We start from the raw sequence: 11,388 nt of genomic DNA, 5'->3' as shown, positions 1-11,388 counted from the left end.
TGCTGCTGTTAATCCTTCAGCGTGGAGGGCTGCTGAGAGCCAGCCGTGCCCTCCTCGGGGCTGCAGCTGCACGTGGGCAGCCCACGGATGGCAGCATCCCATGACACCAGCACAGAGTCAGCCAGGTTGGGAAGGACCTCTAGGATCATCGAGTACAGCCTAGCACCTAACACCTTAACACCTTCTAATTAACTAAACCATGGCACTAAGTGCCTCATCCATTCTCCTTTTAAACACCTCCAGGCACGGCCACTCCATCACCTCCCTGGGCAGCCCATTGCAATGCCAATCACTCTCTCTGACAACAACTTCCTCCTAACAGCCAGCCTAGACCTCCCCTGGCACAGCTTGAGACTGTGTCCCCTTGTTCTGTTGCTGCCTGCCTGGCAGCAGAGCCCAACCCCACCTGGCTACAGCCTCCCTGCAGGCAGCTGCAGGCAGCAATGAGCTCTACCCTGAGGCTCCTCTGCTGCAGGCTGCACCCCCCCAGCTCCCTCAGCCTCTCCTCACAGGGCTGTGCTCCAGGCCCCTCCCCAGCTTTGGCGCCCTCCTGTGGACACCTTTCAGTACTGCAACATCTCTCTTGACTGGAGCAGCCCAGAACTGGACACAGCACTCAAACTGTGGCCTGAGCAGTGCTGAGTCCAGGCACAGAATAACTTCCCTTGTCCTGCTGCCCACACTGCTCCTGAGCCAGCCCAAGATGCCATTGGCTCTCTTGGCCATCTGGGCACACTGCTGGCTCGTGTTCAGTTGGCTTTTGACCAGTACCCCCAGGTCCCTCTCTGCCTGGCTGCTCTCTGCCACTCTGTCCCCAGCCTGTAGCACTGCTTGGGGTTGTTGTGGCCGCAGTGCAGAACCTGGCAGCTGCCTTGTTAAAGCTCCTGGCATTGCACTGTGTGCCATTTAGAGTGTCATTTGGGCAGAGAGAAGCATCAGGGCATAAAGCGTGGGCCTGAGCTGGCTTTTACTTGTTTACCTCCCAGGGTGGAGGTGGTGGTGGGCTGGGGGCAAGCCCAGTCACACCAGCCACGCTGCTCCTTCTAGCTCTCACTGCAGAAGCCCAACAAGCTTTAGCTCCTATTTTGCCCCTAGAGTGGCTGGGGACCAACAGAGTTGTTCCTTCTTCCTTCACAGTGACAGGATTTGGGCTGGGTACTGTTTCTGCCAGCCCCAGCCTCTCTGTCTCTCTCCTCTTGGGAGCTGGGAACCGGCAGAAGGGCAGGTCCAAACCCCTGTGAGATGCAGCCTGCTTCTGCCCCACCTCCATCCCTACCGGTTGGCATCAGTGGGACATGCCCAAGCCCCACGCCACGAGGTTTGCTCCCAGGGAAGAAGCCTGTCCACCCTTCCATACCTGGTCCTAGCACAGAGGATGTGTCCTCTCGCCTTGCTTGGCAAGCTCTTGGGGCTTAGAGGCGTTTTCCAGCTGAAACGATTCTATGGTTCATCCTCGCATGCAGCCAGAAGGCAGCACCCAGGGGGCACGGAGGCGCTGCTGGGACCTCCACGGCATCAGCCGCCACCGACAGGCAGGAGTCGCTTCCGAAAGCCTGGCGCTGGGTCCTCGCAACGCCTGGCCAGGGTTTGTTTGCGTTTCGTGGGGCTGCGAGTCACCGAGGTGGCTGATTACAGGCTTTAATGGGCCATGCAGCAGGCTGATTTGCTGGGAGGCTGCTGTAAAAAGCGATGGGAAGGGCTGCTCGGCGCCTGGGTCACCGGAGGTGTAAACAAAGGATGGATTTTGCTAGCACATGTCCACTCGCCTCCTAATGAAACGCAAATTGCTCGCCGAGAAAACTGCTCCGGGATATAGATGTTTGTGAGAGGCTAAATGGGCTCCTCGCCGCTTAAATATTTATTCCTTTCCTCCTGTTGAGTATGTTTAATTTGCAGCAGGCAGCCTCCTCTCCAAGCTCCAGCGCACAGGAGTCAAAGGGAAGCCATCGCTAGCTGGGAAACGCTGCCCCACCGGAGCCCTCCCTGGCCGCTGCGGCAGCTCCGTCTCCTGCGCTGCCCCGCGGAGCAGCACCGAGGGACCCCCGGCGCTGAGAGGCAGCGCTGCCTCCAAATCCCGGCAGCAGCCCCCAGACGGCAGGCGCACGGTGGGGCCAGCCCAGCGCTGCTAGCTCCGCAGGGACCCTTCGGCTTGCTGGCAGCCCCCAAAGCCGCCGTTAAGCTGGGATGTGGGGCACTGGGAAGCCTGGCAAGATGAGAGGCTTTTCCTCTAAGGCATCAATCCCAGGTGGGCTCAAGGATCCAAGAGCTGGCCCGGAGATGTTCCAGCCCCGAGTCACACGACTACAGCTCCCCACAGAGGACAATGTCCCCCACACCGAGATGTTCTCCTCCTGCCACTCTCCTGCTGGGGACAATATATGTCAGATATAAATAATCCTGGGAAGGAGTGATGACAGAGCGGGGATGAATCCTGCTGCAGTGGGAGTCCTGCTTTGGGAGCACTATTTTGAGCCTGACCCTACTGTAAGGAGCTCAAGAGGTAGTGGATGGGATGGGAACAGGATGGTTTTGGGGTGTTCTTGACCCTGAGCCTTCAGGAACGAGCTGGTGAGACCACAGGAGGAAAACAGACAGAAGGGGATTCCTTTGGGCTTTCAGATCTCTCCCAGGTGACTTCTCAGCTTTCAGGCTGCCACTCAGCCTTCCAGAGCCAAGATTCCTGAGGAAATTGAAAGGAAAAGTGGCACATTTGCTGCTTCAAGCCAAGGCAACATTAAAGCCTAAACTCTCCTCCACCGGTGAGGTGAGGGCTTCTTCCCATCTCGTTAAAGGCAGATAGAGCAAACCTAACCCAGCTCAAAGCAAAACCAAGAGGCTGGAAGGTGTTGGAAAATGAAGCCACATCCTTCTTGGCTACCCCAGTTGCACACAAACAGCCTGGCCCCACCTGTGTGAGCCCTGCCTCAATGCTGCCTGCACATGGTGAGGTCGAGTACACCCTCACCGAGTTTGCAGGTGACACCAAGTGGAGTGTTGCAGTTGGCACATCTGAGGGACAGGATCAGTCCAGAGGGACATGGATAAGTGGGGCAGGGTAAACCACATGAGATTCAGCAAGGCCAAGTGCAAGGTGAGTGCCAGGAGGCTGGAGCCAGGCTCTGCTGGGTGATGCTCAATAACAGCACAAGGGGCAGTGATGGAAGCTGAGGCATAGGAAGCTCCATGGAAACATGAGGAGGATTTTTTTCCCCTGTGAGGGTGACAGAACCCTGGAACAGGCTGCCCAGGGAGGGTTGTGGAGTCTCCCTCTGGAGATAGCCAAAACCTGCCTGGATGCATTCCTGGGTGATCTGCCCTGGGCGATCCTGCTCTGGCAGGGGAGCTGGACTGGATGAGCTTTGGAGGTCCCTTCCAGCCCCTGACACTTCAGAAGCCCTGGCCGTTTGGGCTCAGCATGACATCACTCAGCTTTGCCGTTTACCTTCTGCCCTTCAGAGGAGTTTATTCCTGCCCTTGACTTCAGCGTTTGATTTACAAGCCACTGCTGGCTGCTCTGCCCCAGCTCTGCCTCTCGTAGCTCATCGTCTCCCCGGGGTTTGCCCCTGGTGCCTGCCCCATCTCTGCCCATGGCTCCTGCTTTCCTCTGCCTGACCCACCTTATTAATCCTTTCCTCCTCCTTGCCCACCCCCCTCATCACCCCTCCCCTGTGCTATTTCTTGCAATTTGGCTCTCTGGCGTCCCGCTGGGGTTTATTTTTCTTGGCACCGCATCTTTGGGGATTTCACTCACATCATTTCAGCCCAAATTCACACTGACATCATTCTGCTCCTTCCGTTCCTCCTGCTCGAGTCTGCTCCGCAGCCAGCGCTGTCTCGGTGTTCCTGACATGGTCTGGGGACAGGGCTCCCTGCCTCTCAGTGGCGTGAGATCGCTGATGAGCACACTCCTGGCCTCGGGCAAGCGCAGCCCCAGCCTGCTGCAGCCTCTCTGGGCTGAGCCAGGGAAGCCTTCCCCAGCCTGGAACATCAGCGGCTGCAGGGGCCGTGACCCAGTGGGGAGCAGGGAGCTGCTGGCAGCCTGGCACCAGCCCCTGTCACCGCCAACCAGCCCCTTCTCTCTGCCCCCAGTGCCCTGCCACCAGCACCGAGGGAACGGTGTCTGCCTGCCCTGGCATCCAGAGAGGTGCAGGGCCCTGGTGATGGGTTTAAAGTAAAGAGGGAGATTTGAGCTTGGTAAAAGGGACAAATATTTTATTCTGAGGGTAGGGAGACCCTGGCCTGGGTTGCTCAGAGAGGTGGGAAATGCCCCACTCCTGGAACCATTCCATTCAAGAGGGATGTTGAGGTGCTGGAAGGTGCCCAGAGGAGGGCAACAAAGCTGGTGAAAGGCCAGGAACACAAACCCTGTGAGGAGAGGCTGAGGGAGCTGGGGGTGTGCAGCCTGCAGCAGAGGAGGCTCAGGGCAGAGCTCATTGCTGCCTGCAGCTACCTGAAGGGAGGCTGCAGCCAGGTGGGGTTGGGCTCTTCTGCCAGGCAAGCAGCAACAGAACAAGGGGACAGAGTCTGAAGCTGTGCCAGGGGAGGTCTAGGCTGGAGGTTAGGAGGAAGCTCCTGCCAGAGAGAGTGATTGGCATTGGAATGGGCTGCCCAGGGAGGTGGTGGAGTGGCTGTGCCTGGAGGTGTTGAAGCCAAGCCTGGCTGGGGCACTTAGTGCCATGGTCTGGTTGGTTGGGCAGGGCTGGGTGCTAGGTTGGGCTGGATGAACTTGGAGCTCTCTTCCAACCTGGCTGATTCTATGATTCTATGTCAAGTTTGACTTGGCTCTGAGCAACCTGCTCCAGTTGCAGATGTCCCTGCTGACTGCAGGGGGTTGGACTGGATGACTTTGAAAGGTCTCTTCCCTCCCAAACCACTCTGAGATTCTATCTCAGGTTGAGAGTTGGAATCAATATTATCTTGGAGGCCTTTTCCAAGCAAAACAATTCCATGACTCTGTGATTATTGAAGGCTGCTGCTTACCTCCAGGTGGGTTCCAGGACAGGTGAGAGGAGAATGGGTGGGCAGTGATGCCACCCAAAGGCTCCAAGGTGTCTCTCCTTCTGGTCTTCACTTGCTGCATGAGCTGAGGAAGCCTGACAAGCTGCTTGGCATCTGGTCCTTCCTCCCTGGAAAAAAACCCCACCATCATTATTCGCAGCATGAATTGTCTGGGCAGGGCCATGCAGAGATGTGACAAAGCAGAGCAGGAGTGAGATACTAAAAGCAATGCAGGTACCAGGTAAGGAAAACCACACAGGATCCTCAAATGGGTGCATCATCTGCCCAGTTACTAGTTCTTATCAGGGAGAACATTTCTCTGCTATGTAGCTGCTGGGGAGGTGACTGGGGGAGCTGGACAGGCCAACTGACCACCCTCAGGATGTACATCACACCAAGCCTGGGAACAGTCCAAGTCAAAGGGAGAGTGATCCTTGGCAGCAAGATCACAAGATCCTGGCAGGGTTCAAGGTGGACTCCTGCAAGAGGCTCCAAAAATGCAGCAGCAAGACCCCCAGACCCCTCACCACATCACCCCAGTGCTCAGGAAGGGAGAAGGTGTCATGGGAGTGCAGCCATGAGGGTTGCATGGCCACGGCAGTCCTTAGGGAAGGACCATGGGCACGTAACACTGTGCCAGGCTTTGCTCTAGAGCCAGGTGCCCCCTGGCTGGGAGCAGGCTGAGCCTCAGCGTTGTGCTGCTTGTGATGTGCACAGCTTAGTGCTGTGCCTGGAAGTGGAGGCTCTCAAGGAAGAGAGCTGCACCACTATGCTGTGTGATCCTGCCTGCCAAGTGCATCCTCCCAGCCTGAGCCTGTCAAACAGAGCTGGATCCCCATCCTGCCCCAGATCCAGGCCCTTGGGAGCTCAGCTGCAGCCACCAGATTTTACATTCAGTACCAAAAAAAAAAGGAGATGGAGGATGCATGGAAGGAGCCAAGAGGAAACCAAGAGGAGCAGACATCCTGAATGGCAGAGCAAACGACAGCATGGCATGTCTGAGCAGAGCAGCATGGCCTTGCTAGCAGCCCATGTCCTGTCATGGAGGGGAAGGATCTCAGCACAGCAGCTCAGGGGGGGCGAGCCCCTGCTTGGCCAAGTGCATCTGAGATCCACATTTAGACTCCCTGGGAAGTGCTGGCTGAAGGGCAGCTGGCACAGCATCTCCATTTGCAGTCACAGGGGGCTGGGGAAATCAATCTTTCTAAAGCCCTTTGGAAACCTCACTCTGGTGGCTTTAAATATTTACTGGGCTCCTGCAGAGCAGATCCCCACATAGCAGGGGACCTGCTCCCAGGCAGCAGGTTGGGTCAGATGCTGTGAGCCTCCAAAGCAGCCTGTGAAGGTACTGGTGAAAAACAATCAGAGAATCTGGCAGGGCTGGAAGGGAGCACAAGGAGCAGCCAGTGCCAACCCCCCTGCCATGCCCAGGGACACCCTACCCTAGAGCAGGCTGCACACAGCCTCAGCCAGCCTGGCCTCAAACACCTCCAGCCATGGGGCCTCAACCACCTCCCTGGGCAACCCATTCCAGCCTCTCACCACTCTCCTGCTCAACAACTTCCTCCTCACCTCCAGCCTCACCCTCCCCACCTCCACCTTTGCTCCATTTCCTCCACTCTTGCCACTCCCTCACAGCCTCAAAAGTCCCTCCCCAGCTATTTTGTAGCTCCCTTCAGATGCTGGAAGGCCACAAGAAGGTCACCTGGGAGCCTCCTCTGCTCCAGCCTGCACAGCCCCAACTCTTTCAGTCTGTGCTCACAGCAGAGCTGCTGCAGCCCTCTGAGCATCCTCCTGGCCCTGCTCTGGACACACTGCAGCATCTCAACATCCTTCTTGTAATGGGAGCTCCAGAACTGGCTGCAGTACTCCAGGTGGGGTCTCAGCAGAGCAGAGGGAGAGGGAGAGAATCCCCTCCCTGGCCCTGCTGGCCACACTTCTGCTGCTGCAGCCCAGGCTCTGCTTGGCTTTCTGGGCTGCAAGTGCACACTGCTGGCTCCTGTTGAGCTTCTCACCTAGTAGCACCCCCAAGTCCCTCTCCTCAGGGCTGCTCTCCAGCCCCTCACTGCCCAGGCTGGATCTGTGCTTGGCATTGCCCTGACCCAGCTGCAGGATGCTGCACTTGGTCTTGTTGAACCTCCTGAGCTTGGCTTGTGCCCACCTCATCTCAATCACACGACTGTAATTTGCAGTTGGAAATAAAACCAACCCAACAAACCATCTGAAATGCTTTGGAACTTGGGAAGGAAGCAGGAACCTTTCCTCTTGTGACTGCAGAGCGTTGGTGTCCTTCGTGCTCTGGGCTGGCGAGCAGAGTGGGACAGGGAGAGGTCAGGTCTCCCCCAGCTGTGCCCACCATCTCCTGCTGCAGAGGGGGGCCAGCCACAGAGATGCCAGTCTGGGGTCATCTCCTGGTGCTTCTGGAGGTTTGGATGACTTGACTGGGGAAACTGGAAGGCAGAGATAATGCTTGTCCTGCTGTGTAGCTAATGACCTCCCCTTCTCCAAGGCTTTCAAGTGGCCGGAGTGAGCATTAGGAGGCTTTGGGATCCATCAGTTTTCCTCTTAAGCATAACAGCAGGTAACATCTATTTTCCCTCCTTTAAAGATGCCTCTGATGTCCCTGCCTGCACCGTGGAGAAGCTTTAATCAAACCCTAACATTTCAAACAGGCACTGGAAAGGAAACTTTACTCACTTCATTATGGCCTCTCCCAAAGTGACCGACCCCTTTGCCTGCTCCCTCACCCTACCAGCACGGGGAGGGAGGACAGGAGAAGAGGCTCCCCTGCAATTCAGGCCACCAAAATCCATCACAGTTGCTGTGATCTGCTTTACCCACACCTAGAGTCCAAATATCCCAGCTTATTGCAGCTTGGAGCCACCAGTGGCCCCAAGAGCCAGATGCCAAAGCAGCTGCCTTCAATGGCTGAGAGACATCAGGGACCTGCAGATCCATGCCTGGGGGCAAATGTCTTCTACTCCAGCTACAGTGCATTGGATGAACCATAGAATCAGTCAGGGTTGGAAGGGACCACAAGGATCAGCCAGTTCCAACCCCTCTGCCATAGGCAGGGACACCCTACCCTAGATCAGCCTGGCCACAGCTTCAGCCAGCCTGGCCTTAAACTCCTCCAGCCATGGGGCCTCAACCACCTCCCTGGGCAACCCATTGCAGGATGAGGCTGTCAGGAGCATGGATGGATGGAAATGTCTAGAAGGGAGCTGGAAGGAAAGTCTGGGAACTGAGCAGAGTGCAGCAAGAGGGTATCCAGCACCTACCTGGGCTGCAGAGTGGGTGGATCAGGGATGTCCTGGTCACAGCTTCCCACTCAGTTTGCCATAGGTCTGCCAAGGAAGAACACATCTTCAGGTGTTTCAGAGGCACCTGGTGGTAGTGGGGGATTGGACCACCCTTATTCTTCCAGTGTGGAGAGGTCCTGAGGACAGCCAGAAGATACTTCAGTGGCTTGTGAGGGATGTCCCATGTGCAGCCTTCACCCTCCCAGCACTGCTGCCTGAGCAGGTCTTGTCCCATCACACAGCTCTAGAGGATCTCCCATGCTGCCCTTACCCACAGCAGAAACTCAGACCAACCTGAGAGTTCTCCAGCATTGAGATCAGTCTGAAATCAGCAGCAAAAGAGCTTCAGGACACTCAGCAAGGAATCCAACACAGCACCTGGTCAGTGAGGAGGAGGAAGATGAAGATGATGCTGTCCCACTGCTCTCTCCAGCACCTGCCTCCTCTGCCCTGGGCAGCTGGAGGCAGCACTCTGGGGAGTAAGCTGCTTGAGTTGGCCAGGCCCAGCCTTTGGCAGGATGTTGCAGACCAACATAAAGCTCTTTTGGCCAGGACTTGCAGTTGAGGAAGTGAGACAAATATTTGCTGGAGTGAATTCATCAATCAGCTCCCAAGGACTGTGCAGGGGTTGCTCCCTATACAAGTGGGGCTGACTGGTGAGCTCTGAGCATCATTCCTGGGCTCATAAAGTCACAGGAAGGGCATGCCCTAATGGAGGTGGTGCTGTGATGGGCAGTAAGTTCCCCCTCCATGCAAGAAAGCCCCCAGGAAAGTGCAGGGCTGTGTCTGGCAGCTATTATGGTAGCTGAGAAGCCCTAAAGAAAGCAGCTGTGACAATCACTGCCTCTCTTTCCAAGTTGGCTTACTGATAAAAAAGTGAAAAAGGAAGAAAAAGAAACCTTTCCTGCAAGAGTGCAGGAAAGTGCAGTTTCTTTACTGCAAGGAGTTGGAACAGGCTGCCCAGAGAGGTGGTGGAGTCACCATCCCTGCAAGTGTGCAAGAAACGCATGGATGTGGCACCTGGGGATGTGTTTTAATGGCCATGGTGATGTTGGGTTCATGGTTGGACTCAGTGATCTTAAAGCTCTTTCCCAACAGAAGCAATTCTATGATCAGCATTAACCCCTCCCCAGCAGCCAAACCCCAGCCTGGCTCCTCCACCAGCACTGTCAAAGGAGAAGCAGAGGAAGGTGGTGTAAAACCAGACCTCAGAGCTCTTTCCCAACAGAAGCAATTCTATGATCAGCATTAACCCTCCCCAGCAGCCAAACCCCAGCCTGGCTCCTCCACCAGCACTGTCAAAGGAGAAGGTGATGTAAAACCAGACCTCAGAGCTCTTTCTCAACAGAAGCAGATCTATGATCAGCATTAACCCTCCCCAGCAGCCAAACCCCAGCCTGGCTCCTCCACCAGCACTGTCAAAGGAGAAGGTGATGTAAAACCAGACCTCAGAGCTCTTTCTCAACAGAAGCAGATCTATGATCAGCATTAACCCCTCCCCAGCAGCCAAACCCCAGCCTGGCTCCTCCACCAGCACTGTCAAAGGAGAAGCAGAGGAAGGTGGTGTAAAACCAGACCTCAGAGCTCTTTCCCAACAGAAGCAATTCTATGATCAGCATTAACCCCTCCCCAGCAGCCAAACCCCAGCCTGGCTCCTCCACCAGCACTGTCAAAGGAGGAGCAGAGGAAGGTGGTGTAAAACCAGAGCCCTGCCGGGGCCCTGCCTGCCTTCTCCTCACCCATCACTTTCCTTTCCCATGGCTCCTGCTGCTGTTTGCTTTCTGTCAGTGGTGATCCTGATATTAAAGCTGAAACTTCAAACAAGGGGGCAGGTTAAAAACCACACTGGCAAAGAAGGTAGAAGCAGCAGGGATGGGTTTGAGCAGTTAGTTGTGAGGGAAGTCTCCCCCCAGCTTGGATGCACCTTCACTGCAGAGGCAGCCACACACAGCTGCTCCCCAGCATCCCTGCAGGGATTTCCCAGGCACATGTGGCAGCTTGGGGAGGGCAGCCAAGACCCAGGCTCTTGAGGGCTTGCTGTGGCATGGGGTGAGGGCAGCAGGCTGTGCAACACTGGCAGAGCAGAGCAAGCCTCCTTGTGCTGAGGCTCAGTCAGCCCTGCTCCACGCTCAGAGCCCTTGGGTCCAGAGAGCCAGGGAAAAGCACAGCAGGCTTATCAAAGACTAATTAGGGACTATCCTAGCTCCTCTGTAGTCAATAAAGTTTGGCTGTTAACTATTATCAGGGCTCGATTTCACCCAAGGAGCTTTCCTGTTAAAAGCCAGCTTAATTAACACAGGTGGAAAGCCCTCCTAGGTCTCCCTACTCCTGCCCCAGCGACCCCGGGTAACAAACACTCTGCCTTGCAGGCCTGAAACAGGGATTGAGGGGAGATAAAAGGCACAGGGAGAGCTCAGGGGCTCAGCTTACACAGAGGAGCAGGGACATGGATCCCCTGAGCAGATCCAGCAGCCTCAGAGCACAGCATCACCCCACACCTCCTCCCCAGCACCTGCCCCTCAGTCTATTCCCTTCTGCCCTAGCCCAGCCTCCTCCACCCATCAAAGGCCTCCTAGCTCCTGGCCTCCCCCAGCAGCCTTTCCTTTCCTTAATTGATTTTTTTGCCTTGCTGCAGATATTTTAGGCACCTGCTGTCCCCAGACTGTTTGCTCTCTGATGGAAGCAGGCAGCTCCACTCTTGCCTGTCAGGGTAGGTGCAATTGGAAGGCAGCAGGGTATGGACCAGCTCTCCTGAAGCTGGGTAAAAGCTTTATGTAACTGGAATAAAAGAGCCAAATTCAAGAAAGCTTCCTTTTATCCTCATCCTCCCACAGATTGGAGGGTTTGGATGTGCCAAGAGCTCTGCTTGTGCTGTGGTTTCCCAGCTGGCAGCAGTTCTGGGGTTTGGGATTTGTGGGGTGCACAGCCCACTTTGGGTGCTGAGTGGGTTGAGCTCTCATCTCCCTCCAGACCAAAACAAACCATGATTAGCCTCCAGCCTGGGAAAGCTTGAACTCCCCAGGCTCCTGCTGGCACAGGGGGCTGCTGCAAAGCTCCAGCTGGGATGCTCAAATTCAGGCTTTGGAGG

The 11,388-nt window shown here is 55.9% G+C and overlaps 1 long non-coding RNA gene across 1 annotated transcript; it reads right to left on the bottom strand.

Moving 5' to 3' along the window:
* Nucleotides 1–2,614: 2,614 nt before the first annotated feature.
* On the bottom strand, nucleotides 2,615–10,862 carry LOC135185499 (uncharacterized). The gene is made up of 5 exons (XR_010306509.1): nucleotides 10,731–10,862; nucleotides 8,595–8,678; nucleotides 8,280–8,437; nucleotides 4,981–5,126; nucleotides 2,615–2,680 (listed from the first exon to the last, which is right to left on the bottom strand). It is a non-coding gene; the product is annotated as an uncharacterized LOC135185499 (long non-coding RNA).
* Between the last annotated feature and the right edge of the window lie 526 nt (nucleotides 10,863–11,388).

Source organism: Pogoniulus pusillus, chromosome 22 (genome assembly GCF_015220805.1).
Source record: "Pogoniulus pusillus isolate bPogPus1 chromosome 22, bPogPus1.pri, whole genome shotgun sequence".
In the NCBI taxonomy this organism is placed as follows: Eukaryota; Metazoa; Chordata; class Aves; order Piciformes; family Lybiidae; genus Pogoniulus; species Pogoniulus pusillus.
The sequence above is the reverse complement of the archived record's forward strand: the minus strand, read 5'-3'. Positions and strand labels throughout refer to the sequence as shown.